The following is a 14,693-nucleotide window of genomic DNA, read 5'->3' on the forward strand; positions in this document are numbered from 1 at the left end:
TGCCAGGTCCTCCCTGGACAGGAAGCAAGCATCCTAGGACAGGTTTGGGGGTTTCACCCCTCTTCAGCGAGGATAGCTTGATTCCAGTGGCACAGTGAGCCCGGGACCCACCTCTGGGCATACCCGGCGCACTTAGAGCGAGAAACCAAAAAACACACAATTGATGGATGGAATGCAGAACAAATCAATACATTCACCCCCAGTCAAGAGATCTGGGTTAAATCCATAATTCTTTTGCTCACCATGCCACCCTAGTTTAGACGTGGCCATGTGCAAATCAGTCTTGACCCTGTGCCTCATTGGAAAAGTCCAGCCCGAACTGCCAAGCCAGGTCCTCCATGGAACGGAAACAAGCATCCTAGGACCGGTTTCAGGGTTTCACCACTCTTCAGCCAGTATAGCTTGATTCCAGTGGCACAGTGAGCCCGGGACCCACGTCTGGGCATACCCGGCGTACTCAGAGCTAGAAAGCAAAAGACACACAATTGATGTACGGAATGCAGAACAAATCAAAACATTAACTCCCAGTCAAGAGATTTTTGTTAAATCCATCATTCTTTTGCTCACCATGCCACCCCAGTTTAGACGTGGCCATGTGCAAATCAGTCTTGACCCTGTGTCTCATGGGAACAGTCCATCCCGAACTTCTAAACCAGGTCCTCCCTGGACCGGAAACAAGCATCCTAGGACCAGTTTCGGGGTTCACCCCTCTTCAGCCAGGATAGCTTGATTCCAGTGGCACAGTGAGCCCGGGACCCACATCTGGGCATACCCGGCACACTTAGAGCGAGAAAGTAAAAGACACACAATTGATGGACGGAATGCAGAACAAATCAAAACATTCTCCCCAGTCAAGAGATCTGGGTTAAATCCATCATTCTTTTGCTCACCATGCCACCCCAGTTTAGATCTGGCCATATGCAAATCAATCTTGACCCTGTGTCTCATGGGAACAGTTTAGCCCGAACTGCCAAGCCAGGTCCTCCCTGGACCGGAAACAAGCATGCTAGGACCTGTTTAGGGGTTTCACCCCTCTTCAGCCAGGTTAGCTTGATTCCAGTGTCACAGTAAGCCTGGGACCCATGTCTGGGCATAACCGGCACACTTAGAGCGAGAAAGCAAAAGACACACAATTGATGGACGGAATGCAGAACAAATCAAAACATTAACCCCCAGTCAAGAGATCTGGGTTAAATCCATCATTCTTTTGCTCACCATGCCACCAGAGTTTAGACCTGGCCATATGCAAATCAGTCTTGACCCTGTGCCTCATGGGAACAGTCCATCCCGAACTGCTAAACTAGGTCCTCCCTGGACCGGAAACAAGCATCCTAGGACCAGTTTCGGGGTTCACCCCTCTTCAGCCAGCATAGATTGATTCCAGTGTCACAGTGAGCCCGGGTCCCATGTCTGAGTATACCAGGTGCACTTAGAAGAAGAAAGCAAAAGACACACATTTGATGGACGGAATGCAGAACAAATCAAAACATTCACCCCCAGTCAAGAGATCTGGGTTAAATCCATCATTCTTTTGCTCACCATGCCACCCCAGTTTAGAGCTGGCCATATGCAAATCAGTCTTGACCCTGTGCCTCATTCGCACAGTTTAGCCCGAACTGCCAAGCCAGTTCTTCCCTGGACCGGAAACAAGCATCCTATGACCTGTTTAGGGGTTTCACCCCTCTTCAGCTAGGTTAGCTTGATTCCAGTGGCACAGTAAGCCCGGGACCCATGTCTGGGCATACCCGGCACACTTAGAGAAAGAAAGCAAAAGACACACAATTGATGGACCGAATGCAGAACAAATCAAAACATTAACCCCCAGTCAAGAGATCTGGGTTAAATCCATCATTCTTTTGCTCACCATGCCACCCGAGTTTAGACCTGGCCATATGCAAATCAGTCTTGACCCTGTGCCTCATGGGAACAGTCCTTCCCGAACTCCTAAACTAGGTCCTCCCTGGACCGGAAACAAGCATCCTAGGACCAGTTTTGGGGTTCACCCCTCTTCAGCCAGGATAGATTGATTCCAGTGTCACAGTGAGCCCGGGTCCCATGTCTGGGTATACCAGGCGCACTTAGAAGAAGAAAGCAAAAAACACACAATTGATGGACGGAATGCAGAACAAATCAAAACTTTCACCCTCAATCAAGAGATCTGGATTAAATCCATCCTTCTTTTGCTCACCACGCCACCCCAGTTTAGAGCTGGCCATATGCAAATCAGTCTTGACACTGTGCCTCATGGGAATAGTCCATCCCGAACTGCTAAACCAGGTCCTCCCTGGACCGGAAACAATCATCCTAGGACCAGTTTTGGGGTTCACCCCTCTTCAGCCAGGATAGCTTGATTCCAGTGGCACAGTGTGCCTGGGACCCACGTTTGGGCATACCTGGCGCACTTAGAGCGAGAAAGTAAAAGACACACAATTGATGGACGGAATGCAGAACAAATCAAAACATTCTCCCCCAATCAAGAGATCTGGTTTAAATCCATAATTCTTTTGCTCACCATGCCACCCCAGTTTAGACCTGGCCATATGCAAATCAGTCTTGACCCTGTGCCTCATGGGAATAGTACCAGCCCGAACTGCCAAGCAAGGTCCTCCCTGGACCGGAAACAAGCATCCTAGGACCGGTTTCAGGGTTTCACCCCTCTTCAGCCAGAATAGCTTGATTCCAGTGGCACAGTGAGCCCGGGATCCACATCTGGGCATACCCGGCACACTTAGAGCGAGAAATCAAAAGACACACAATTGATGGATGGAATGCAGAACAAATCAAAACATTTACTCCCAGTCAAGAGATCTGGGTTAAATCCATCATTCTTTTGCTCACCATGCCACCCCAGTTTAGACCTGGCCATATTGAAATCAGTCTTGACCCTGTGCCTCATGGGAACAGTTTAGACAGAACTGCCAAGCCAGGTCCTCCCTGGACAGGAAACAAGCATCCTAGGACAGGTTTGGGGGTTTCACCCCTCTTCAGCGAGGATAGCTTGATTCCAGTGGCACAGTGAGCCCGGGACCCACCTCTGGGCATACCCGGCGCACTTAGAGCGAGAAACCAAAAAACACACAATTGATGGACGGAATGCAGAACAAATCAAAACATTCACCCCCAGTCAAGAGATCTGGGTTAAATCCATAATTCTTTTGCTCACCATGCCACCCTAGTTTAGACGTGGCCATGTGCAAATCAGTCTTGACCCTGTGCCTCATTGGAAAAGTCCAGCCCGAACTGCAAGCCAGGTCCTCCATGGACCGGAAACAAGCATCCTAGGACCGGTTTCGGGGTTTCACCCCTCTTCAGCCAGTATAGCTTGATTCCAGTGGCACAGTGAGCCCAGGACCCACGTCTGGGCATACCCGACGTACTTAGAGCGAGAAAGCAAAAGACACACAATTGATGGACGGAATGCAGAACAAATCAAAACATTAACTCCCAGTCAAGAGATTTTTGTTAAATCCATCATTCTTTTGCCCACCATGCCACCCCAGTTTAGACGTGGCCATGTGCAAATCAGTCTTGACCCTGTGTCTCATGGGAACAGTCCATCCCGAACTTCTAAACCAGGTCCTCCCTGGACCGGAAACAAGCATCCTAGGACCAGTTTCGGGGTTCACCCCTCTTCAGCCAGGATAGCTTGATTCCAGTGGCACAGTGAGCCCGGGACCCACGTCTGGGCATATCCGACGTACTTAGAGCGAGAAAGCAAAAGACACACAATTGATGGACGGAATGCAGAACAAATCAAAACATTAACTCCCAGTCAAGAGATTTTTGTTAAATCCATCATTCTTTTGCTCACCATGCCACCCCAGTTTAGACGTGGCCATGTGCAAATCAGTCTTGACCCTGTGTCTCATGGGAACAGTCCATCCCGAACTTCTAAACCAGGTCCTCCCTGGACCGGAAACAAGCATCCTAGGACCAGTTTCGGGGTTCACTTCTCTTCAGCCAGGATAGCTTGATTCCAGTGGCACAGTGAGCCCGGGACCCACATCTGGGCATACCCGGCGCACTTAGAGCAAGAAAGTAAAAGACACACAATTGATGGACGGAATGCAGAACAAATCAAAACATTCTCCCCAGTCAAGAGATCTGGGTTAAATCCATCATTCTTTTGCTCACCATGCCACCCCAGTTTAGATCTGGCCATATGCAAATCAATCTTGACCCTGTGTCTCATGGGAACAGTTTAGCCCGAACTGCCAAGCCAGGTCCTCCCTGGACCGGAAACAAGCATCCTAGGACCTGTTTAGGGGATTCACCCGTCTTCAGCCAGATTAGCTTGATTCCAGTGTCACAGTAAGCCTGGGACCCATGTCTGGGCATAACCGGCACACTTAGAGCGAGAAAGCAAAAGACACACAATTGATGGACGGAATGCAGAACAAATCAAAACATTAACCCCCAGTCAAGAGATCAGGGTTAAATCCATCATTCTTTTGCTCACCATGCCACCAGAGTTTAGACCTGGCCATATGCAAATCAGTCTTGACCATGTGCCTCATGGGAACAGTCCATCCCGAACTGCTAAACTAGGTCCTCCCTGGACCGGAAACAAGCATCCTAGGACCAGTTTCGGGGTTCACCCCTCTTCAGCCAGCATAGATTGATTCCAGTGTCACAGGGAGCCCGGGTCCCATGTCTGGGTATACCAGGCGCACTTAGAAGAAGAAAGCAAAAGACACACAATTGATGGACGGAATGCAGAACAAATCAAAACATTCACCCCCAGTCAAGAGATCTGGGTTAAATCCATCCTTCTTTTGCTCACCATGCCACCCCAGTTTAGAGCTGGCCATATGCAAATCAGTCTTGACCCTGTGCCTCATGGGAACAGTCCATCCCGAACTGCTAAACCAGGTCCTCCCTTGACCGGAAACAATCATCCTAGGACCAGTTTCGGGGTTCACCCCTCTTCAGCCAGGATAGCTTGATTCCAGTGGCACAGTGAGCCTGGGACCCACATCTGGGCATACCCGGCGCACTTAGAGCGAGAAAGTAAAAGACACACAATTGATGGACGGAATGCAGAACAAATCAAAACATTCTCCCCCAATCAAGAGATCTGGGTTAAATCCATCATTCTTTTGCTCACCATGCCACCCTAGTGTTGCCGATGCCACTGACCTCAAGTCCAGCGAGGCTCAATCCACAGGAGCGACGACTAGTTCTCCACTTCCCCTAGGTCAAAACACTCATGTGCCCATATACACTGCACCACACGCCTGTGCTGACCTCAGGGGACGAGGGGATAAGGTCTCAGGAAACTTCACGTCTAACTCTCTCCTCCGGGTTAACAGTGTCGATAGGGGTTTGAAGTAACAGGGCGGAGACCAACCTATACAGAGAGAAGAGTATGACAATAAACACTATGGTTCCCTATATACTTTTAAACAGTACTACTACTCTTACTCTACTACGTGTTTGCTCCTTGGAAATACTCCAGCACTCACCTCAGCACCTTCATGTCTTCATATGCAAATCGCCACCTTTGCCGGAATTCAGGAAGGAGGTCAGTTCATAGTTCATAGGCTAGCAGCCGCTTAGATTCGAACACAACAAAATAATGAAAGGTCACTCCAGTCAGGAAAACTTAAAGGATGCACTGTTCCTCCGTATTGGTATCGTGGCGTAGTGGACACTGAAGTTATATTCCAAAGACAAAAAAATAAAGTGCTCCGGCAGCGCCTTCGCGCTTAACACAAAATTTCCAAAGTGAAAACAAATAGGCACGTCTTAGGATTTCAAACGCGCTCATTCAAAATACTTCCGTATGCAGACCGCGCTCCATAAGCGGTCATGTTACAATGTAACACAGACTGGAAACAAAATAGTTCATCTAGCGCACTCAAACGCGCTTAAACAATAGACGTCCAACTCTTTTCGTTTTAGGCGTCGCTTACTTGATGATTGTCCGCGCCGGGAGCACCTTCTGAAAGGATTCGAGGATATCGCCGGGAAGGCAGGGGTTGAGAGTTCAGAAAAGGACTCGTGGGACTCAGGAGCAGGGAGATGCAGGTTCGAAGGGATTAGGTTCGAAGGGATTTCCTCTGCGGGCACAAAAAAAAAAAAGGAACTCCCAATTTAGAAATGCTGCACGATATCTCCAGGACTTGAATAGAAATCGGGATTTGTTCCTAGCAAAGCTGCTGTATTCATGAAACAGGACAGGACAACAGCGCATTCAGGAAAACCAAGATTACTCGACAAAACTTGTAAGCCAAGCAACGGTTCACCCAGCTGCAGAGCTATTTGAAGGTAAGGGAGTATCACACAAACCCCGCCTCGTGAAGAGAGCTTAGGGACTGTCTCAAAATGCTGTTATATTTCTCAAAGAGCAAACACCTAGCCTGCCCTTACACTACACTGTATGAAGCAGGAAGCTCAATGCCTAACAGTGCTCCCACCCAAAGGCCGTTTCACAGGACGGGGTTTAGTGGGATAAAGTGCATGAAACCTGCGCACCAAAACAGGAGCATGAACGTTTTCAGCAGGTTCCCACGACCTATCTTCAGGACCATATCCCACCCAATCTATCAAATACTGGAGCCTTCCTCTAAATCTGCGGGCATCTACAATCTTCCTCACTTCATGTTCTATTTCCCCATTCACCAGTACAGGGGGAGGGGGTTCTTCAGGGTCGTTGGGGATGACGTATCTTTTGAGTAAGGCAGTATGAAACACAGGATGGATCTGTAGTTCTGCAGGCAACTCTAATTTCATGGTAACAGGGGAAATGACTTTACTGATGGTATAAGGTCCTATGTAATGGGGTTGTAACTTGCGGGGTCCTTCTAACCTGAGATTCGTGGTGGCTAACCATACCTTGTCACCTACTTGGTAGTCAGGAGCAGGAAGACGATGTTTATCAGCTTGTTTCCTCATTGACTCTTTAGCTTTTTGTAATTCAAGTTTAGCAGATTCCCAGACTTTCAAAAGGTTCTCATGATAGGATTGAACCGCTGGAAGGTTCACTAATGACAGAGGCAAAGGGAAGGGTAGGATTCTGGGATGATGAGCATTGGCAAAAAAAAAAGGTGATACACCTGTGGCGGAATGTGTGGTGTTGTTGTATGCAAATTCTGCTAATGGTAAAGCCTGTACCCAATCTGAAGTGAGTGTTGCTAGTAAACAGCGTTAAGTATTGTTCTAATGTTTGATTAGTCCTTTCTGTTTGTCCATCTGTTTGAGGATGGTATGCCGTGGACAATCTGTGATCAATACCAAGGTGTTTACATAGCCCTTGCCAAAAACGAGAAATGAACTGAGACCCCCTGTCTGTTACTATCACAGAGGGCAGACCGTTCAGTCGCACTATGTTCTGGACAAACACCTGTGACAAGTTTTGTGAGGAGGGTAATTTTTTCAAGGGCACGAAGTGAGCCATTTTGGTGAACACATCCACCACCACTAATATGACCGAGTAACCCTGTGTTCTAGGGAGATCTGTGACAAAGTCCATACTGACTGAATGCCACGGAACTGAAGGTATAGGTGTAGGTGTTAACAAGCCAGCAGGCGCCACATGTAATGACTTTTGTCTTGCACAAGTTGGACATGCTGAGACATAGGCCATGATATCCCTATTAAGGCCTTCCCACCAAAACCATCGTTTACAGGTCTGTATCGTCTTTTCCCCACCAGGATGAGCGGTCAAAGAGGAATTGTGACACCATCGAATGATTTGTTGTTGTAACTCCACTAAGGGTACATATATTCTTTCCTTATGATAATATAACCCATCTTTGATTGTGTGATGGGGTTTTATCAACCATTCCCCAGGAGGAATATCGGAACAGGCATTGGTTAATTGACTGATAAAGGAAGATGGCTTCCCACCTACTTCTCCTACTCCTATTATTCGTTGACAAGGAATGAATGGGGTACTTTCTGTCAAAGGAACCCGTTGATCTGATCCTAATCTGGATAACGCATCTGCTTTGCCTTATTGAGATCCAGGTCGGTACGTGATAACAAAATCATATTCACTAAAAAATAACACCCACCGCATCTGTCTAGGAGTCAATGCTTTTGCTGATCGAAAAAATTGCAAATTCCGATGGTCAGTGTAAATGGTAATGGTGCGAGGAGAACCAAGTAGGTATTGTCGCCATTCCTGAAATGCCAATTTAATGGCTAACAGTTCTCTTTCCCCAATTGTGTAGTTTTGCTCAGCTGGCAATAAAGTTTTGGAAAAATAAGCAACAGGATGTAAACACCCTGTAGCAGGATTACGTTGGGATAACACTCCTCCTACCGCATATTGAGAAGCATCTGCCTCTACGAAATATGGCTGTGTGTTGTCTGGGTGGCGAATAATGGGTGCGGAGGTAAATTTGTCTTTCAGTTGCATAAATGCTTTTTCAGCTTCAGAGGACCACCTGAAGACAGTACCTTTTCGCAATAGTTTGGTGATGGGAGTGATTAAATCCGAAAAATGGTCAATGAAGCGCCTATAAAAATTGGCAAATCCTAAAAATGATTGTATTTCCTTCACATTACGAGGACTAGGCCAATTGACTAAGGCGTCTATCTTCTTGGGATCCATGTGGATACCTTCAGAGGAAATAACGAATCCCAAGAAATCCACCTTAGTGGTGTGGAACATGCTTTTGTCCAATTTAGCAAATAACTGGTTGTCTTTTAATCTTTGCAAGATCTTTCGAACATGTTCAATATGTTCTTGTTCAGAGTGAGAGAAAATTAAAATGTCATCAATGTAAACTATCACGAAGACATCAAGGTAGTCCCGTAATATTTCATTGATAAAAAACTGAAAAGCCGCAGGGGCATTGCATAACCCGAAGGGCATGACGCAATATTCGAACAAACCGAATTTAGTTCGGAAAGCCGTCTTCCATTCATCCCCCTCCTTTATGCGTATAAGGTGATATGCCCCGCGGAGGTCCAATTTCGTGAATATCTTGGCTCCTCGTACTTGGTCCAGAAGGACCGATATGAGAGGAAGTGGGTACTTGTTTTTAATGGTGACCTTGTTCAAGGCACGATAGTCCAGACAGGCTCTTAGACCTCCTTCACGTTTAGGAATAAAAAAAATGGGGGATGAGACAGGCGAGGTGGAATGTCTAATGAATCCCTTTTTTAACATGTCTGTGATATACTCCTGTAAATAGTTGGTTTCTGGTTCGGTTAAAGCATAAATGCGGCTGACTGGTAATTCCGCTCCTGGTATTAAATCGATGCGGCAATCATAACTTCTGTGTGGAGGTAAGCTAGTGGCCTTAATCTCGTCAAAGATTTCTTTATACTCTGCATACATTTTAGGAAGAGTATCTTGTTTCTGCTCTAAGGAACAACATAAGGAGGTTCCCCATTCTCTGACTTCCCCATAACAATGTGACAGACAATGAGAGGATTTTAATGTGACCTGACGAGAATTCCAATCGATATGAGGATTGTGTACCTGTAACCAGGGAATCCCTAGGATAGCGCCAAAATTAGGCGTGTCAATTAAATCAAAAACTATTGTTTCGGAATGACCATTGCTACATACCATAGTTAACTCAGGGGTATGATGAGTTATTAATCCCGAAGATAGTTCCGTCCCGTCTACTGCCCTGATATGTTCAGGTCTTGGTTTAGACACAAAAGGAATGCCTAATACGTGAGCCATTTGGATATCTAAAAAATTTCCCGTAGCCCCAGAATCTAGAAGGATGGATAGCGTCTTTCTTCGTTGCGGAGACATAATTAGAGTGACTGCTATCGTGAAATGACGAGCTATGGGAGCCATGATGCTGGCCACCTTTTGTGAGACCAATGAATATATACAACTCGAAGAAGAGGTCTCTACCGTCTTCAAGTTCTCTAGTTTTCCGAGAGTGAAGTGTATTCTAGATTAGCAGCAACGGTCTTAGGAGCGGTAGGAGTCTTCACTGGACACTCTCTAGCATAATGCCCGCTCTTCCCACAATAGAGACACAGATTATTCTTTCTACGTCTTTCCTTTTCGTCAACGGTTAAGGGGGCTCTCATGCCACCTATTTGCATAGGTTCACCAGAATCCCTGATATCTTTATTCTCTTTCTTTTCACCTCTAACCATAAGGTAACGGGTTAGATTTCCTCGTGTCTTATCTCCCTTTCTCTCCATCAGTCTATGATTAAGTTTCACCACAAGATCAATAAATGCAGGACAATCCTCCGGAGGGTCCACTATTTGAGATAGAAGATCTTTGAGTTCATCGTTCAACCCTCTATAAAACAATGACGTTCTCTTGTCTTCTGGCCACTGTGTTTCCACGATTAATCGATTGAACTCTGTGAGGTAAGTGAGAAGGTTCTTAGAGCCTTGTCTCAAATTCAATAACTCGGTGTCACTGGCCTGTACATATGTGTGTCCTGCGAATAAACTCTTCAACTTTTCCTTAAACGAAGTGTAGTTATATAGCAGGGGATCGTTATTTTCTACCAATGGAACTGCCCACCTAGCCGCGTTCCCTCCCAAATATGAGATTACAAAAGCCACCTTGGCAGCATCATCAGGAAAAGACGACGCCTTACATAAAAAGTGTAAATGACATTGGTTAATGAAAACACTGTATTTTGCGCTGTCCCCATGGAACCTCTCTGGCACCGCCAATGGAACAGGAGTATGTGTGTGTACTGAAACCTGAACTGCTTGCGGGTTTTCAGTGTTGGGGGGTGCAGTATGTAGTTGAGGGGAGGGTACTGTGAAATGTGCGGGTTGTATGTAAGAGCGTTTGTTCTTGGTTGTGGTCTCTATCACACTCACACTAGAAACAGGCTGATGCTTTGCTTGTACTAGTTCAGAATGCAATCGCTGATTTTCCACTCTGAGTCTCCCTACCTCTCCCTGCAGCTCTAGTAGAGCAGCAGCCAATTCATCAACAGTGGGACTCTGGGCAGGATTTTCCCTGAAGGCGCAAGCCCCTTCAGAATCCATCGTCGCCCGGGTGGACCTGCTTCGTGGGCTTGGCTTTCTGTTGCTGATGCCACTGACCTCAAGTCCAGCGAGGCTCAATCCACAGGAGTGACGACTAGTTCTCCACTTCCCCTAGGTCAAAACACTCATGTGCCCATATACACTGCACCACACGCCTGTGCTGACCTCAGGGGACGAGGGGATAAGGTCTCAGGAAACTTCACGTCTCACTCTCTCCTCCGGGTTAACAGTGTCGATAGGGGTTTGAAGTAACAGGGCGGAGACCAACCTATACAGAGAGTAGAGTATGACAATAAACACTATGGTTCCCTATATACTTTTAAACAGTACTACTACTCTTACTCTACTACGTGCTTGCTCCTTGGAAATACTCCAGCACTCACCTCAGCACCTTCATGTCTTCATATGCAAATCGCCACCTCTGCCGGAATTCAGGAAGGAGGTCAGTTCATAGTTCATAGGCTAGCAGCCGCTTAGATTCGAACACAACAAAATAATGAAAGGTCACTCCAGTCAGGAAAACTTAAAGGATGCACTGTTCCTCCGTATTGGTATCGTGGCGTAGTGGACACTGAAGTTATATTCCAAAGACAAAAAAATAAAGTGCTCCGGCAGCGCCTTCGCGCTTAACACAAAATTTCCAAAGTGAAAACAAATAGGCACGTCTTAGGCTTTCAAACGCGCTCATTCAAAATACTTCCGTATGCAGACCGCGCTCCATTAGCGGTCATGTTACAATGTAACACAGGCTGGAAACAAAATAGTTCATCTAGCGCACTCAAACGGGCTTAAACAATAGACGCCCAACTCTTTTCGTTTTAGGTGTCGCTTACTTGACGATTGTCCGCGCCAGGAGCACCTTCTGAAAGGATTCGAGGATATCGCCGGGAAGGCAGGGGTTGAGAGTTCAGAAAAGGACTCGTGGGACTCAGGAGCAGGGAGATGCAGGTTCGAAGGGATTAGGTTCGAAGGGATTTCCTCTGCGGGCACAAAAAAAAAAAAGGAACTCCCAATTTAGAAATGCTGCACGATATCTCCAGGACTTGAATAGAAATCGGGATTTCTTCCTAGCAAAGCTGCTGTATTCATGAAACAGGACAGTACAACAGCGCATTCAGGAAAACCAAGATTACTCGACAAAACTTGTAAGCCAAGCAACGGTTCACCCAGCTGCAGAGCTATTTGAAGGTAAGGGAGTATCACACAAACCCCGCCTCGTGAAGAGAGCTTAGGGACTGTCTCAAAATGCTGTTATATTTCTCAAAGAGCAAACACCTAACCTGCCCTTACACTACACTGTATGAAGCAGGAAGCTCGATGCCTAACACCTAGTTTAGACCTGGCCATATGCAAATCAGTCTTGACCCTGTGCCTCATGGGAACAGTACCAGCCCGAACTGCCAAGCAAGGTCCTCCCTGGACCGGAAACAAGCATCCTAGGACCAGTTTCAGGGTTTCACCCCTCTTCAGCCACAATAGCTTGATTCCAGTGGCACGGTGAGCCCGGGATCCACGTCTGGGCATACCCGGCACACGTAGAGCGAGAAAGCAAAAGACACACAATTGATGGATGGAATGCAGAACAAATCAAAACATTCACCCCCAGTTAAGAGATCTGGGTTAAATCCATCATTCTTTTGCTCACCATGCCATCCCAGTTGAGACCTGGCCATATGCAAAACAGTCTTGACCCTGTGTGTCATCGGAACAGTCCAGCCCGAACTGCCAAGGCAGGTCAATATCAAGGTATGCCAATGCATATGGATCATCGTGCAAGTGCGGATTAGGATAACAAGGAAAAGTCTGAGCTGAATATTCATGATGGTTCTCTGCAGGATGAAGCCGCACTGATCTTCATTTTTCATTGTTGGTAAATATTGGAGCAACTGTGCAGCTAAAAGTCCTCTAAGAATTTTGACATCGACATTCAGTAGTGAGAGTGGCCTATATGACGACGCCTCCACTGGATCTTTCACCCGTTTTCGTACTAGCACCATATAGACCTCACACATGGTTTCGGGAAGACGGCCGTACTAGAGCACCTCTTGAAGTACCTCCATGAGTTTATCAACCACTACCTAATCATATTTGTGCTAAAATTCATCTGGTATTCCATCGCCTCCTTGTATCTTCACCAGTCTCTGCCACCGCTGTCCTGCAAGTTCCTATTCTCGTAATGTCCGCTTCAAGAGCTGCCATCTACTCTGCACATTACCTAGGGGGATCTACATCATCCAGAAAAGCCATCCCATGGTTTTTCTGCCCCGCTCCACGCCTCACATACACCCCCTCAAGGTGATCTCCGAAACTTTAGTTATTGCTATCTGGGAGGTGACTAAAATAGTCACTAAATTAATGTGCTTAACTCTGGTCAGCAAGGCACAGAAATCAGTCATGCTTAACTTAGAGGCAATGTGTAAAGTATTTTTTGCAGCACACAAACAGTAATGAAGTGAAAACACAACACAAGAAAAATCACATACCAGTTTAGAAAAATAGAATATAATGTTATAAATATTGGACACCAAAACTAAATAAATCTAATCACTAGAACAGGAGTTATACTTTTGGAAAGCTTTTAAGTGAAAAATAGTGCCTAAAGTATCAAAGCTTCAACCATGTGCACCTAGTTGCGAGAGACCGTGGCAGAGTCAAAAGTTATGGCAGGCTGTGATGAAGAGTGGCAAGGATAAGTGAGATGGCTTAGATCCGATCTCGGCTTCCCTTTGAACTTTGAAGAAATTTTGAAGAAAGGTTAGTGAGAAGGTAAAGTTCAGCAGGGCAAGGCAGCTGACAGTTTCAAAGAGAAGGCGTCATCATCAGGGAACCGTTGGACAAAGTTGCGGTGAAGATTATGGACGTTGTCACTTTTTTGGATGTCAAAAATCTGCAGTGGAACTAATTTGTTGGTGGTAGCCAAAGCGAGATAAACAAGGCCATCTACCCTTCCTGAGATATCTCACTGACAAGATTTGATTCGCTGGAGAATATAGCAGAAGCTACTGCAAATTTAGGCTGACCGGTGATGCACCTGGGTAGATCGGCATGCAGGATTGGCCTCAATCTTCTATAGGTTGTCAGGGCACTTTTTGGAGAAAAATGTTCTAATTCACAATTTTCAGATTTTGGGTGAAGGAGCTCCTTTAACACCTCTTCCAAGGGACCAAGACTGGTTAGGCACCACTATGGAGTCAAGACTCACTTCAGGCAGAGTCCAGGTAAGGGTACATGGTCTCTGGAGCTTGTTATGTCCCTGTAGCTCACATAGGAGAGCAGACAACTAGCTCTCGTGAGTCACTCTGGTTCTCCCTGGATCAAGCAGCAAGGAAGGCCTCATTCAACAGGGCAGTCCTCTGAGGGTACAATGAAGGCTTCGAGCAGCACAGTAGCCCTCTGTTAGCAGCAGAGGAGTCCTCTGAGGTAGAAAGAAGGCCTCAACCAGCATGATAATTCTCTGAAGTACAAGTCGGACCTTCTGTCAGTCCTCCACATGTCCAGGAGTACTGTATGTACAGTTGGTCAGAAGGTCCAATTTTTATAACTGGTGCCATCCTTTGAAGTGGGTGAAATGTCTGGAATGTCATCACATGTGGTTTATGGAATTGCTTTCCTCTCCCTGCACAGGCTCCAAGTGCTCTAGGGTGACATAAGGCTTGTGTAATGTTTCTTTGTGAGTGTGATGGAGGCAACCCTTTGAAATGGAAGTTATGGAGTAGGACTCCCTATTAGGAAATCACTATTTAGGTAATACCAAA

This window comes from Triturus cristatus, chromosome 8 (genome assembly GCF_964204655.1).
Source record: "Triturus cristatus chromosome 8, aTriCri1.1, whole genome shotgun sequence".
NCBI classification, from domain to species: Eukaryota; Metazoa; Chordata; class Amphibia; order Caudata; family Salamandridae; genus Triturus; species Triturus cristatus.